This window comes from Vulpes vulpes, chromosome 13, assembly GCF_048418805.1.
Source record: "Vulpes vulpes isolate BD-2025 chromosome 13, VulVul3, whole genome shotgun sequence".
NCBI classification, from domain to species: domain Eukaryota; kingdom Metazoa; phylum Chordata; class Mammalia; order Carnivora; family Canidae; genus Vulpes; species Vulpes vulpes.
This window is the reverse complement of record NC_132792.1, coordinates 10786147-10802474: the sequence shown is the minus strand read 5'-3', so window position 1 is coordinate 10802474 and position 16328 is coordinate 10786147. Positions and strand designations below refer to the sequence as shown.

General features: G+C 41.0%; 1 long non-coding RNA gene across 1 annotated transcript in view; it reads right to left on the bottom strand.

The window, feature by feature from the left end:
• Positions 1-14780, bottom strand: part of LOC140595043 (uncharacterized) — a 29672-nt gene extending 14892 nt beyond the window's left edge. The window contains exons 1-2 of the long non-coding RNA XR_011996440.1: positions 14267-14780; positions 3827-3990 (exon numbers count right to left, since the gene is read on the bottom strand). This is a non-coding gene — a long non-coding RNA (uncharacterized lncRNA). The remainder of the gene's footprint in view (positions 1-3826; positions 3991-14266) is intronic.
• Positions 14781-16328: the final 1548 nt, after the last annotated feature.

Sequence of the window (16328 nt, the reverse complement as noted above, 5' to 3'; positions counted from 1 at the left end):
ACCTCTGAGTGTATATCCAAAGGAAATGAAATCAGTGCCTCAGAGAGATATCTGCATTCCCGTGTTCATTGCAGCATTATTCACAATAGCCAAAATATGGAAACAACCTAAGTGTCTGTTGACAGATGAATAAAGAAAATATGATATATAAAAATGCATATATATTATTCAGCCTTTAAAAAAGAAGGAAATGCTGCCATTTGGAACAACCTGGAGGACATTATGCTAAGTGAAATAAGCCAGACCCAGAAAAACAAATACTGCATGATCTCATTTATATGTAGAACCTAAGAAGGTCAAATTCATAAAAGCAGAGAGTAGAATGGTGGTTGCCAGAAGCTTGAGGTGGGGATGGTGGTAAGGGAAGTGAGATGTTTCATTTATGCAGGATGAATACGTTCTGCAGATCTAATGTGCAACATGGTGACTGTAGTTAATAATACTGTACTATGTGCTATGTACTTGAAATTTACTAAGAGAGTAGATCGTAAGTGTTCTCACAACACACACACACACACACACACAAATAACTATGTGAGGTGATGGATATATTAATTAGCTTGACTGGGCTAATTATTTCACATTGTACAGGTGTATCAGACTCTCCCATTGCATGCTTTGTTTTCATATCATTTGTTTTTTAATTTTAGTCGAAGTAGACTTGACATACAATATTCTATTAGTTTCAGATGTGACTCAACAGCTATACACATTACAACAACACACAGCATTGTAAGTGGTCACCATCTGTCGCCACACAAACCTATTACCTATTACTGACTACATTCCCTATGCTGTGTTTTACATCCCCTTGGGTTACTTGTTTTACAGCTGGAAGTTGGTACCTCTTCTCCCCTTCATCTGGTTTTCCCATCCCCCCACCTCCTTCCCCAACAAAGTGGCAACCACCAATTTATTCTCTGTATTGGTGAGTCTATTTGTTTTTTTTTATTTGTTCCCCCCTGCCTTCTTTTTAGTTTCCACATATAAGTGAAATCCTATAGTATTTGTCTTTCTCTGTCTTATTTCACTACAGTCTAAGGTCCATCCATGTTGCTATGGCAAGATTTCATTCCTTTTTATCATTGAATAATATTCCATTGTGTGTATATATACCACATCTTTTTAAAATATATACAATTTTTGTCATTTGTCCCTCAGTAAAGCTGGGGAAGAAGAGTACCTGGAAGCAGGCAAGAATACATTTTTATGGAGAACAAGCTAAGTTAAGATAGAGCAAAAGGTATATCTAGGAAAGGAAAGAAAAATATATTGGGAAAGACAGTTTAGAGGGAGAAAGTTTTGGGTGTACATTGCCACCTGCTATGTTGGAAGGACCTAAGAAAATAATGGAAATTAGCCCTACTTGACTAAATTGACTTCCCTTCAAACACTAACTGTGCATATCCACAGCAACTGTGGCTATTTAAAAATTTTTCTCCGGTTAGGTGTGGTACGCTATGTAGGAGAAAATCTCAAAACAGAGATTGCATCCTCAGCCTGCCCAATTTTCACACTAAAACTATCAAAATTTGTTTTTCCAAAATCAAGTTATTTTACTTAACAATGCCTGGAGGGTACCTGCCCTACCCCCTCAAAGACAGGGTGCATTTTAAAGTCACTTAAAGAGACTGGTGAAGAACTGAACTCATCTTATAGAATTATTTTCTAAGTGTTTAACAGTTAACAAACAAGGAAACATTTTAAAACACTATGTCAGTTGCCTAAACTATATCTGTCTGAATACAAGGATTTCTCCTTATATTGTTGCCCCCTCGCAAGTATATGTACATATCCCTTGTAAAGATGTAAGTCACCTTATGGTATTCTTTCTCAAATACTTTATTTTGCACAAGATATTACTAATTAGAAAATATCATTAGGCGGAATCCACCTAATCAGTTTTTTTTTAAAGCAGGTAATAGTCCAGGTGATAACATTTTACAATTTTAAGTATTGAATGATTTAAGTACTGTTTACCTTAAAAATAAAAATGCCAATTATTTTACCAGCAGAAATGGGTTTATTCAGGAACAGTGAAGAATTACTGTCTAGGATAAACGAGCTACAGCAAAAACCATAGGCATATCCAACAAAAAAAGGAGAGGAACATTTTATGGAGAAGGGAAAAGAAGTGGGGAGGGGTTGTTTGAACAAAAGTCCATTGGAGAGAAGCAAGCGTTCAGGGTGATGACAATTTCTCATTGGCTGAATTGTAGATATAGTTGATTTCTTGTAGGAGATATGATATATAGCTTTCCTTGTTGGGGCCCATAATTGATGATTCTTTCCTGTTGAGATTCTTCCTAGGTGTCTGTAATTGACAATTCTTCCTATCATTGACACTGAGTGGTAGGGCTCTCTCTATCACCCTCCACTTCTAGGATCCAAAGTGTACTTTAGTAAGGTTTCTTTTTATTAATTTTCACAGTACACTTTCTAAAGATCACTTAGAAGAAAGTACAGAAAACGATTATCTTGTGAAGATCTAAATGTATTATCTATAGAGTAAATGAACAATTCCCTGGATGTTGTATGGCTGGATATTTTTTGCCTTAGTGGAAAGTATCTAAGAACAGCATGCTTTGCAGAGTCAAGAAGTTTTATGCTACATCTCAATTTAGAGAAGATGGTAGGCTCTGTAAGAGAGTGTTAATGACTCTGAAACATCCTTAGAGATGATGAAGATACTGATGCCGAAGACACTTACAAAGAGTTTGTGTACATTTTTAAATGAAGATTCATAAAAAAAATACTTATTCCAAATTGGTATATTTTTATATAATATATGGTATAAATATTGATATAAATGATTAAATTTTATATACATCACAATCTTTTAAATATATCTCTACAATTTATGTGGTTCTATGTTTTACAGAACAGGTAATCCATGCTCACTCTTATCTCTCTTTTTCAGCCACTAGTACTTTTCAACTCTCTCTCTTTTATTTTTAATTTTTTTTTAAGATTTTTTTATTTATTCGTGAGAGACACAGAGAAAGAAGCAGAGACACAGGCAGAGGGAGAAGCAGGCTCCCTGCAGGGAGTTCATTTTATATCACATGAAAAAGTATATTTAGAGCTTCTCATGAGTAACCGGAAGAGCTGAAAATTCTGGTTGGGATTCTGGGATGGTAGTGACAGGCTAGGAATGAGGAATTGTCTCATCCTCTGAAAAGCTCATGTGCTCTCCACAGTCCCCACCTGGCTGGCCCCACAGCGTGACTTGGCGGCCCTGGTCCCAGCAGGACTGTGAGAGTCACATCCGTGCTCTGTTGTCTTCAAGTTCCCCTGTCATAACTGGCTTCTCCCTGCTTCCAAGCCCTACCCAGGTCGTCATACCCCCAGCACCACACCTGCCTGTATTGGTTTTCTTAAATGTTCAACATCAGTGATGTCCTAAGAGTTAAAGTTTCTGAGACACATTCAAGTTCATGATTTTTTATTTTATTTATATTCGTGTAGTGAGGTTGGTGTGGCACAGATGGAAAGTCTTCCCATATATATATGATATATAAAATATGAAAATTTTAAAGCATATATATTTTTATATATAAATATATATGTTCTTTTTTTTTAAGGTTTTATTTATTTATTCACAAGAGACAGAGAGAGGCAGAGACCTAGGCAGATGGAGAAAGCAGGCTACCTGCGGGGAGCCTGATGCAGGACTCGATCCCAGGACCCCGGTATCACGATCTGAGCGGAAGGCAGATGCTCAACCACTGAGCCACCCAGGTACCCCTGTATGTTTTAAGCACATGAAGAAACCAAGGCCCATGCCACAGCACTAATAAATATGAAAATTCAGCAAAAAACTCACGTCTTCCTTTACTTGCCCCAGGTTTCACATTTTCAGTTCTTCTGTGATCTCAGGCATCAGGAAGCAGGCCACTCACTTCACGGGTCTCTCACTTCGCTGCCTTTCCCCAGGTTTCCACACACATTTCGGGGCTTCCTTATTCTCTTTCGCTAACATGAGGTCGTCTGGAATGAAGAGAATGCAAGTTGTTCTAGTGGTTTAAACATTTGTGCTCTCCCCCCCTCCAAAATCAACAAAAGCCGCTGAGTCTATAAATTTAAAAAGTTGAATTTAGACCAGTAATTATAGTTATTGAGTTGAGGAATTTTCGATGTGTTTTTTTTTTCTTTTCTTAGGTTTATCATCTCAGATCTGGAATCTGAATTCCTGTTCCTCTTTTTCCAGTAATTCCATGTGAGAAGTACAAATTTGTTTACACAGCATGCCTAATGACCATTAGCAGGCAAATAGGGTGACTCAACCGACATTATCTGAGTCGGTCTTTTGAAATACAGCAATTCTGCATTGCACATATTCCCAGAGAAATCAACTGACTTTTTAAGCAAAATGAATTTTGAAAACAAGAAATACCACTACCACCACCACCTCAGTACCCACCCAGAGAAAAATTTAAGAATTCAGACAAGACCAACTCAAATATGAATAATGTAGGAATTTGCCATTTGTGTGGAATAAGAACGACTCACCTTTTAAAACATTATTATTTATGAATTTGACTTTAGCTGTTCTGTGATTAAATCTTTTTTTTTTTCTTTTCTGGTCAAATATTTGTGACATGAAAAATGGAATGGAATTTATCCCTAGTGTGATACTTCCAGAAGTATATTAAGTAGAAATCTCTGACCTCACTGAGCAAAAGGGCATCGTGTCTAAGAATTTAGAGTGGAGATCACACTTTCCTCCCTGGTGCACCTGTTCTTGGGTTCCACTCTGAAGGGTTTCTCTTGGAAGGGATTGTGGCAAGTATTCAGCAAAATAGGATGTGCTTCTCCTCTTTCATCATTGAAAAAACAAACAAACAAGTATGGTGTCCAAATGATCCACACCAAAAAATCATTCAGGGTTTTGTATTTTATAAGATGTATGTGCTTTCTCAAAGGGTAAGGAAGGGCTATATGTGATTTCTTCATAGAGGGACTGAAGTATCTAAATAAGCATAAGTATGTATGTGTTTGATGGCACCTGTTATTCTCATCCCTTCCTCCCCTCCATGTGGTTCTCCCCGTCATGCTGGCATCTTCTCTCAACCCTTGCTAAGCTGCCAGGAAATCAGGTCAAGCTTTGGCATCAGATTGATTCACTCTTGTATCACTCTCTGTGTAATGCATGGCCAAGTTATCTCTGCTGAAAGCAACTGTTCACAGGACATATTGTTCAGGGACATATGTCCTTCTTCTCCAGAGAAATAGAACCAATAGGGTAAATGTGATTTATCATAAGGAATTGGCTCATGTGATTTTGAAAGCAGGCACGTCTCATGCCCTGTAGGGTGGCTCAATAAGCTAGAGATTCAGGAGAGCCAATAGGTTAGTTCTAGTCTTAGTCTAAAAGCCTAAGAACCAGGAGAGCCAATGGTGTATTTCCCATCTGAAGACCAGGAGGCTTATGATCCAGAAAGCACCATTTCAGTTTGAGTCTGAAGGCAGGAAGAAAATATCTGTCCCAACGTGTAAGCAACCAGGCAGGAAAGAATTCTTTCTTGCTGAGGGATGGTTAGCCTTTTTGTTCTATTCAGGCCTTCAGCTGATTGGATGAGGCTCACCCCCATTATGAAGCGTAATCTGCTTCACTCAGTCTACCAATTTAAATGTTAATCTCATCCCCAAATACCCTCAAACAACAATAATCTTTGATTTAATAGCAGAGTACCCCATGGCCCAGTCAAGTTGACACATAAAGTTAATCATCACACAGGGCAATCCATCAAGGATGTGTTCCCCAGAGCTCTCTCAGGAGTTTTTTAAACATTCATTTCCCTCCCAGCTATTAGACTGAGGCTTCTATTCCTTGCAGGTTGTTAGCTGGAGGTTGCCCTCAGTTCCTTGCCATATAGGCCTCTCCAACATAATAGCTTGTTTCATCAAAGGCAATAAGAGGTAAAGAATCAGCTAGCAAAATGAAGTAACTCTCTTTTATAATCAAATCACAGAACTGACTTCCTATCACCTTTGCCACATTCTGTTGGTTAGAAGCAAGTCATGGGGTTCAATCCATAGTTGAAACATTACATAAAGGTAACACCAGGAGGTGGGCATCTTTAGGGGGTGGGCATTGTAAAAGTATGCCTGTCACACAACTGAAATGCGTATTGAATGTTTGAGGGAGGAATAGAAACAGTGGAACGGCAAAGAAGGGACCTGCCTCAATGTCATTAAACCTGGATTTGAGCGTCATTTAAAGAAAAACTTAAAGGGTCTAAGAGTTTGTGCAAATTAATACCATTAACCCTATTTTTTCGTGTATTACAGTGGATGTATGTTTTTATGCTGTTTCTTACACAATATTATTCCCTTTTTCTTCTGGTAATAGAACTTGGTTTTTGTTTTGTTTTTGTTTTTGAGAACTTGGTTTTCTTTGGCTCTCCCATTCTCAGGCCAGATGATTAAGGTAGGGTGACGAATGTAAAGCTGATATAATCCCCTTACTCCTCCAGGGACAGGCATAGGAAGCAACTAGTTGAGGATGGAACATAAGATCCATTCTGGGTCCAGAAGAACCAGGTCTGAGACTTTTTCTGGAAGTACTAGGAAAGAGAAAGCCTTTGTTTCAATGAGCTTGAAGCTGAAGGAATGTGGGCCTGAGGTTGCCTATAGCCCTCTGATTACTGAGTAGGAAAAGCCTGAATGAGAATAAAGTTAACCTAAGAATTTGATCCTGAGCTACAGAGGAAAGTAATGGATTCCTGAAGATGTGAAACCCCTGGATTCAGCCTTGCCTGAAGCTAGCAAAGGTATTAAATACCTAGATCCAGCCTTGCCTGAAGCCATTAAGGATACTGAACACTTAGATATAGCCTTGCCTAAAGCAGAAACCCTGATTCTTTAGTTATATGAATCAATACATTTCTGCTTAAGTCTATTTGACTTTTGTTGCTGGCCACGCCTGATCCACGCAGCACCTACAGCAGTGTGCAACACACAGTTGGCTCCCAACAGATATACACTAATGTATGAAAATGATTTTTTGGAAGATTAACATTGAAACCCAATGGGTAGGAAGTTGGAACATATCCACCACCACCATCCCCACGAGTCGTTCTGAATCCTAAAATTCTACACTTGGCTGCTTCCCAAAACACCTCTTTGAGGCTTCTCCTTTGAACTCACGTCCAGAATATTCGAGGATGGCTTAGGCAGCTCTCATCTGTTCATTCCTTGCTATCCCCAGACTCACGGCTGTGTAGGTGGGCCAAACTCATAAAACTCTATCTCTCAGCACCCTCAGGCACAGGAAGTTGGCCCATAGAAGTTCTAAAAGGAGAAAAAAAATTCACCCAACATATAAGACCCAGAGCAGGAAGCAAAACTAATGAAAAAATGTCCCCAGCTTTCACAGGAAATTATTTTCACTCCACCTCTATAAAAAGTAACAGATTTGACCCCTCGCCCCTCCCTACCTCCTTCTCGGCTAACCTCCCTATAGAGGCAATGGGAGAGCCAGGGCCAGACTGCAGCAATGAGAGACGGGCCACTTTCCATAAAAATGTTCATCAGAAACCAGTTTGTCATAGCCAGAGGCTACCGAGAGTATTTAGGGCTGGCAAGTTGTGGAACTGGACAGTTTTGACTAAAGAAATTCATAGCAGTTAGTGATCACAGAAGCAAAGCATCTCAGAGACTCAAAAAGTGTGTTCAGGCTGCTTTTCTCACTGTGTTGGGACTATTTACCCAGGGAAGTTCACATATTTTATGTAAAGATCTTGATTCAATTTTGACACTGTTGGGGTGAAAGGTAAAGGGCTGAAGTGCAGCCAATGATCTGAGACCAATGAGACCCAGGCTGAGCCCTCTGAAGAACACATTCATTCTGCAATTTTCTTTGCAGCCCGTGACGGCTAGGATCTGGCTGGCCAGCCTATTGTCCACCGGTAGTGGGGGGCGGCCAGGGAGTACCTATGAAAAAGAATAGCCTGGATTCTTCTCTACTATGCAATGAAAGAACATTCTCAGGTATGTATGTATGTATTTATACACACACAGAGACACTGATACACATGCGTGCGAATAATTACAATAAAATACGCACTTAGACAAATAATTACAACAAAATGTGGTAAGTGTTAATGGAAGAAGCAAGAAAGCATGTAAGCTGTTGAGTAATCCACCTATGGCAGCCAGAAAAGCTTCACAAGGGTGGTGACAAGTTAAAGGAAGAAAGAGAGTTTGGCAAATATCCGAAGTTAGGGGAAGACTTTCCAGAGAAAGAATAGAGTGAACACAGAACATCGTTTGATAGAATGGAACAGAAAATCTTGCTGGATGGTGCCAGAATATGAAACTCCAAAGCTGAGGCCAAATCTTCAAGGGTTTGCAACATCAAGCTCATATCTTGTCTGCAGGCCATGGGAGCCATTTAAAAATGCTAATGGAGGAGGAGGGGTAAGGTGTTGAGATCTGCATTTTATTATCCAGATCTTCCAACAGGGGAATCTGAGCAACAGAGGTTAGATGACTTTCTCTGGGTCATCGGGAGCATAAAAGAAGCCAAGTTTTTGCTGCATTGGAAATGAAATGCCAAATAGCTACTTCCTGCTCACTGCTTAATTATTAGAGACAATATTTGTCATGTGGAAAAAGAGTTAATTATAATCAGACTGGAAATTCATGTACCTGAAAATCTTTAGAAGGGAAAATGGAAGGGAAGGAACAAGATAGAATAGCAGATACAAAACAATTCTTATCAGTCTGAATCTGTTTTACATTTTATTCCAGACTCTGCAAATTAGCACCAACACAATGAATCTTTGTAAATTAATGAGAGCAACAGCGGGAAAGAATCAATCAGCCACTCTTGTTCCAAAACCCTCCTAGGTAATAACCTGAAATGAACCTTGGAGTCATGACCCCAGACTAATAGCCTGCTTCATACTCTTTGAACAAAACAATTAAATAATCACATTCCTCATGGTCCAACTTCCTGAATATATTAATTAGATTAAAATGCAACTTGTCAGGATCCCTTGAGAGGAAGGGGTTTGTGGAATATGTTTCCTCCTGCCCTCCAGTTTCCAGTGGCATGTCCTGCTTTTCCATAGATGGAGCCTATACCTGCCCACGCAAGCCCCTTTGCCTGCACCTTCTAGAACTGGTGCCCTCATCCCTTCTCTCACCTGGACTCCTCCCCTGAAGGCCTCCTTCCTTCTCTCTGGAGAAATCCAGCCATTCAGTTCTAACTGGGTTACAAATCCTCTTAAAATATCAAGGCCAGCTAACAGCTCTACTCGGCTCAATTTTAACATTCATCCCTCTGTCCAATCCATCCATCTGTCCATCTAGTCTCTATGAGAAGTGGGTTCAAATCCTGGTTTTGCTACCTCTTATCTCTGCAATCCTAGACAAATTATGTAATCTCTCCGTTGCTCACTTCCTTCATCTGTAAAAAGAGAATGAGAATAGGCCCTGCCTTCTGTGGTATACATGTGGCATCCTAGCAGCACAGAAGCGGGGTGACCACAGCCAGGCCAGGGAACGCTTGCCAAGGTCTACACACGTGCCACCTGGCTCTTCTGAGATACCCCAAAGCTTCATTCTCATACTTGCATCGGGTCTCTGCCAAGTGGTTGGCCTCTTCTGATGGTCCCACCTAAACAGCAGCACCCACTGCAGTGTATCAGGCTCTCTGTTCCCTTCTGCTCTTTTTCTTCAGAGCGCTTATCACAGGTGTTATGAAACGCATTTGCCCTTTTATTTCTTCATACCTCTTGTTCTCCAAGTGTGGTCCATGGAGCCTAGGATCTTGTTAGAAAAGCAAATTCCTGGGCCTGATCTTGACCTAAGGAATCAGAATGTTTGGGTGTGGGATCCAGCCATCTGTGTTTTTAACAATTGTCTACAGGTAATTTGGATGTTCAATAGAGTTTGAGAACCACTGGTTTATAGTTTGTCTCCACCGGGGAGTGACAGTCCCTTGAAGCAGGGATGTTTCCCATTTTCCGTTTACTGCTATATCCCCAGAACTGAAATCCACATCTGACACGTGGTAGGCATTCAGTCAGTAGCGGCTGAATGAATGGACAAAAGGATGACTACATCTCACTTGGTGACTGAGCCAAAATCACCAGCCAGCCAGCTCTCTCATCTAGCTCTATGTTCTTTTACAATCTGGCTGCAAGATATTATTTCAATATAAAAAGTTTAATCATTTGTATGCAAGTTAAGAGACAGTGGCCTTGGGGGGGCATGCATTTGCATAGATATATGGCATATATTATATAATATGGTTTTTGGTATAGAAGTTACTTAGAAAATGCTAGTATTTATATAGGTAGAAAAAAAAACATGTGAATAGTCAAAAGCTCATCAAAGCACGATCATTTGAGCATATGTTTATGTCGAAGCTGGTTTCATAATGCCCAGGAGACGTAAAAAGGAGTTGGATAGAAATACAATTGTAGCAGATTTTTGCATCCAGTGAAGAAACAAGAACCTTCATACTGGTCAGAAGATGTCTGTATCCACCACAAATAGCACAGACAGACCAATGGGAAAAGAGGAGGGAGGGAGATGACATCAGGGCAGGGGAGGAAGGCAGAGGTTGAAGACAGAGACAGAGGGGATGGAGACATGCTGGCACCATAGATCTATGACCTTATTTTTCCCAAGAAAGCAGCCATGGCCTGTTGAGCACCATAGCCACAAGCTCCCTTCGTGTACCACCCCTGCCATCCATCACAAGCACACAGAAGAGACGCATGGATGGCCCATTAAGAAGCCAGAGAGAAGTGAAGCAGAGAGCTCTCCCTGCACAGAAGGCTAAAAGCAGAGGGCTTGAGCACTCTATGCGGTGGTCCGGTGCTCAGACATCATCAGACCCGTTCCTAAGGAAGAGATGGGGAAACTGCATCTGTGGTTAAATGTTTGGATGTGTGTTGAGCTGGGGGCCTGGGGTGCAATGAGGCTGCAAGTCACTCTATCAAAGGACCAAAAAGTGCATTGGCTAAGACTAAATTCATCATCAAATGTTAAGCGGTTTGCTCTTAACTACATGAAATGTGTCCCTTCTTCCCAGGGTTTGACCTGAGCTCATTGCACGAAGACCAACAGCAAGCAAAGAGTTATTTTCTTAGGCTTTACTGTTAGCACCTTTAAACTAGGCATAAAATCCTATTTTCTCAAGCCATGTATTATATTATCTTAAATAATGGTGTGTGAAAAATTCTTGGTGTTGGGTCTTTCTAGCAAGGATAGCCTAGGTTCTGCTGAGGTAAGAGATCCACTCCTGAAGGATGACTTATACAAATAAGGGTTTTTTTGGTTTTTGGGTTTTTTTTGTTGTTGTTGTTCAAGCTATTTGTGCAGTGACTTTGGGGCAGCGGGGGTGACACTGTGTCCCACATAGGGAATGCAAGGCCCCGGGTGGATTCTCCAACATCTCAACAAGTGGTCTCATGTTCACCATGGAGGAAGTGCCGAACCACTCAGAAATGGCACACATCCCTCTGCTTATGACTAGACCCAGTCCCATGCTCCTTTGCAAGGGGCTAAATGAGGGGGACCAGATAGGTATTCGGTCAGCAGTTACCATTTCTGTGACAGAGGCAGGGTAGGTGCTTAGTAAATGGGCCCACACAACAAAGGCCTAGATATTTACCACTTTTGAGTTTCACTGTGTGCCAAGCATTCTCTTTAGTCTCACAGCAATCCCTGAAAGCACATACAATTATCCTCATTTTACCAAAGAGGAAGTACATCCCTTGCCCACAGTGTCTCTCTCACAGTGAATGGTCAGGATGTAACTAATACATCTTCCACTTCTTCCCCAACTCCACTCCATCTTCAGAGTTCGTGCAAGACCCCAAGGTCTCCACTTGAGAGTCTTGTGACAGTCATCTCCAGGGGTAGACTTTCCTGACCTCAATTAAGCAGTTAAGTTCTTTATTTGTTCTCACTGCACTCTGAATTTCTCCTTCAGACACATGTCATAATTTTAATCAATCACTGGTTACTCTCTGTCTCACTGGCAGGATGGATGATTCGTGAGGGCAGAAGGATATGTGTCTGGGTTACTATACATCTCCTCCATCAAGCATGGTGCCCCCCATACAATCAACAGCCAGTAAATATAGCCACGTGAGGGATACTCTCTTCTGCTATTTCCTTTCTCATCTCCCCCACACTTAGTCAGATTAATGGTTCAAAAATGCTGAATGTATGCAGTGTTGCCAAATCCCTCAAACCTTCCCATTGCTTGCAACACATGACCATGCTATGCCAGTGTTTCTCAACCTTAGCTGCCCATGAGAATCCCTTGGAGAGTTTCAAAATAATACCCATTCTACCCCAAACCAATGGAGTCAGAATCTCCATCAGTGCTGCTAGGATATCACTGTATCTTTAAAGCTGCCCCCACTCAATGATCCTAAAGTGCACTCAATATTAAGAACAACTTGTGTGCCATATGGCCTCATTATAGAAAGACCTACTAACCCTTCTTCTGATAACAGAACCATCATACTGCAAGAGGCTTGGGATGCTCAAACAGAGCTTCCTGACCTGTGTTCTGCTCTGGAAATAAAGCCTAGCTTGCAGCAGAACCACAAACCCTGTTTACTTCCATAAACATCACTCTGAGGGATGTCAGTTTTCCAAATTCAGATTAAAAAAAAAAAAAAAAAGAAACTTAAGTCAAATACCTCTTTGCTTTTCACTCCTATTACAGTGCTATTTGAAGAGGGGACTGGTGAAATCCTGTTTTCTAAATATTTAACTCCCAAATTATCAAAATACTAGGAAATGCCAAAAAGGTCTTTAAAGCCCCATTCCCTTTTAGCAGAAAAGACACTTGTTGGAGGGAAGACAGTAATAATAGGTTGCAAACTAAAATAATTGAAGCTTGCAAATTAAACACTTAAAACCATAATGGCTTTCAATCTCAGGATAATGAGATGGAGAAAATGTTTATTCTCTTAGCATCTAATAAGAGGAATCTCCCGGGAAAGACCAGTCGATATAGTGAAAATACATAGAAAAATGTCTTCTTGATATAGGTGAATTCCTAAAGGGTGTAGTTAGGATTGAGGCTGTAGCTTTGGATATAGGAAATGCTTCTGCTTTATAGGAGGCAAGGATAGCACAATGAAAGAACGAGAGAATTCTGTGATTCTGCGTGCTCAGTGACGTGGCCCCTTCCGATGAATCAATGGATTCCAGTTCAATGCTCACTGTGATTGGGTTTATTTTGAAAGTGATAAAGAGGCTTATTTCTACTTTTAGGCTTACACAGGACCAATTCCAAGGCAGGAGCTGAAAATAGAATTGTTAGCTCCTGGGCATTTGCTAAAATCTCAAAGTCTTTGGACATCCCTGTGCTGTGGAATTGAGAAGATTTGTGGAAATTAGTACTAGAAAATCGGGAGACAGCCTGGTACATCAGGCAAACTTGTTGTTTTCTCCTTTGGATTACCATGGTAACATTTGAAAATTTTGTTGCTGTTAGTAGATTTCATTTCCACCAAGTGGAAAGCTTCAACTCCCCAAATAATGACGCAGATTTTAAAATAGTCCAAAGTTCACAAGGCGTTCTGTGTCATGGGCTTTTAGGTAAAATGGGGACATTTTCAATGAGGCTCCCTTCCTCAGAGACCACTTTCCATTGTGTTTTGTCAAGCCCACGTGAGCTTGTTAGTTTCCCTTATTTGCTTTGTTTAAGAAGCTTTGCTAGTGGCTGGTCTCCACCCAGGCTCTAAAATAGCCTGCCCAGGACATTGGCATCACCTAAACCACTAACACCAATTGAGAGCGAGAGAAGTCTCCCACTCAGAGCACCCAGAAGCCCAAAGAAACAGAGGTAATTGAGAGCCAAGTTCCAGTATTTCAAAAGGGTCAAGCATCAAGCCAGGCAAATTGCCCAAAGGGCTACCCATAGAAAAAGATCAATGACAAAAGGTCAAAAAGCACACATATGAAAAAGTCTTAAACTGGGTAATGGCTCCAATTGTATCCCCCCAAAGATATGTACACATCTTGATCCTTTTGACCTCAAAATGTGACCATATTTGGAAATTGGTCCTTTACAGATGTAATTACGTTAAGATGAGGTCATCCTTCATTAGCCTGGGCCCTACATCCAATGACTTTTGTCCCTTATAGAAGAGGAGGGGACACATAGACACACAGAAGATAGGGCCTCATGAAGATCTTGGCAGAGATTGGAGCAAGACAGCACAAGTAAATAAACACCTGGATCCACTAGAAGCGGGGAGAGGCAGAGACAGATTCTTACCAGAAACTTCTGAGGAGATGTGGTCCTTCCAAAACCTTGATTGCAGACTTCCGGCCTCTAGAAATGTAAGAGTAAATGTCTGTTGTAAGCCACCCAACTTGGCGGCCGGTGTTACAGCCGCCCTAAGAAACTAATGCAGGCTGGGGGTGAAATTTGGGAAACCCTGTAGACAAACACACCTGGAGGTAGGCAGATTCTATCTGCTCAGTTGCATTTCTTTGTCCAGTTCAGGGATCCCATAATAGTATACTGCACTGTAAATTTTCAGTTGTATATTCCAACCCCAGGCATTGTGCTCCCTGATATCAGAGATCATGACCATCTCCCTCAGATCTCATCCCCAGCAGCAAGCCCAGTGCCTGCCACGTAGTAGGTCTTCCATACATTTGTCCAGTGGAGTCAGTGGGTTGACCTGGGTCACGGATAGAGGGGAGGGCAGAAGGCTGGTCCGAAGATCTTTCTGATCCTGAGTTTCCCTGCTATTGAAGCAGGAATTTGCTTATTAAAACACCCACCTTCTAACACTGGCTCTGTCTCTCTCACTTCTGTTCTGCCTGCATTTGGATGAAGCAATCTGCCTGTGGAAGCAGAGAACAATCTGCACACTGTGTGTGCACTCGTGTTGGAAAAGGCTGACCCCCCCCCCCCAAGGGCCCCTGCACTGCCGGGTCCTGAGGGTGATCACATTTGCCTTGGTGTCCTCCAGGATCTGCAACCTGGACGCTGCCAGGCATTGAGATTCTTCATCTTGACTATTTGCAGGCCTCTCCCTTTCCAACGCCAGTGAGTCTGAGGGATGAGAGGGTCTCTCCCAGGGGCTCTGTCTGCCTGTACTGCAATTTTGCAAGTCTAGCAAGAACTGGCTTTCATTTCAAGCACGTCTCAAGGATGGAGACTTTTAGAGGGGAAAGCAAATTTGCAAAGGAGAAAAGACTCCGAGACTCCAGATAATAAATGGGGCTTAAAACAAGTTTTATCGGCCTCCTTTTCAACACTCTGCCCCAATCTAACACCATTAATTCTGTGCGTGATTGGTGGAATTGAGCACCAATAAACACAGTTCATAATAAATAAAATATAGGGGATTTTTATTTGTTTCTTTATAATATCCTCTTCATGGTTGCCACAGAAAATTGAGGGGTTAATAAATCAAAAGTTTCTTCAAATAAGGCAAGGTTATATCAAAAATAAATAAGGGGTACATGTGCTTACCACACAGAAGTTGTGAACAGAGGCCAAGCTGTGCCCTGGTATAGACATGATAATGCATAGCTGCTTCCTCAGCCTGGCTGTGGATCTTGATTCTTCCATCCGGTGCTACTGCTACCCCAGCAGAAAAGACTCCTCAAAACTCCTCAGGGTACCTTAGTAAATAAGTAGAATAACATATGGTTATAGCAGCTTAGTCTTTAGCAAGCAATCACAAATGATTTTCACATCGTAAAAAAAAAAAAAAAATCAAGTCATAATTCTCTGCAGAGACCCATAGAAAATTATATATATAGATGTCTCTCATATACTTAGAAACTACATTTTTCCCTTTACAGATTTATAAATGTACAACAAAGCCAGAACATGGTAACACTTATGGATGTGCATATCATGCACAAATGTGTGTGCATAGAATGCTTTCCTTATAGGTGACCACCATCTTTCTTCAAAGCAATATTCTCTCTAATAAAGTAAACACATGCTCAAAATTAACATTGATTCACTAAGGACTGTGTTGAATATCCAATGAGTCAATGCGCATAAACACACAGAAGAGCGCCCGACGCATAGAAAGAGTTCAATGAAGTTCATTTATTATTATGCTCGTTTGTATTATTCTTTGTTCAACTAACTACAAGTATTTATTGAGCAACTATTGTATTTCAAACACAAGGAGTAAGAAGGAAGGCACCTTTTCTCTCAGAGTTTAAAATCTAGAGGAAAGGCAAACACCAATCGTGATGAATCAGTGTAATCCAGAAGATGTGCGGTCTCACCGTGAGAAGAGATTTGTACTGATATTCAATATAGTCATGCTCTGGGCCTCTTTCTGAAATACAGGTGCCCTAAC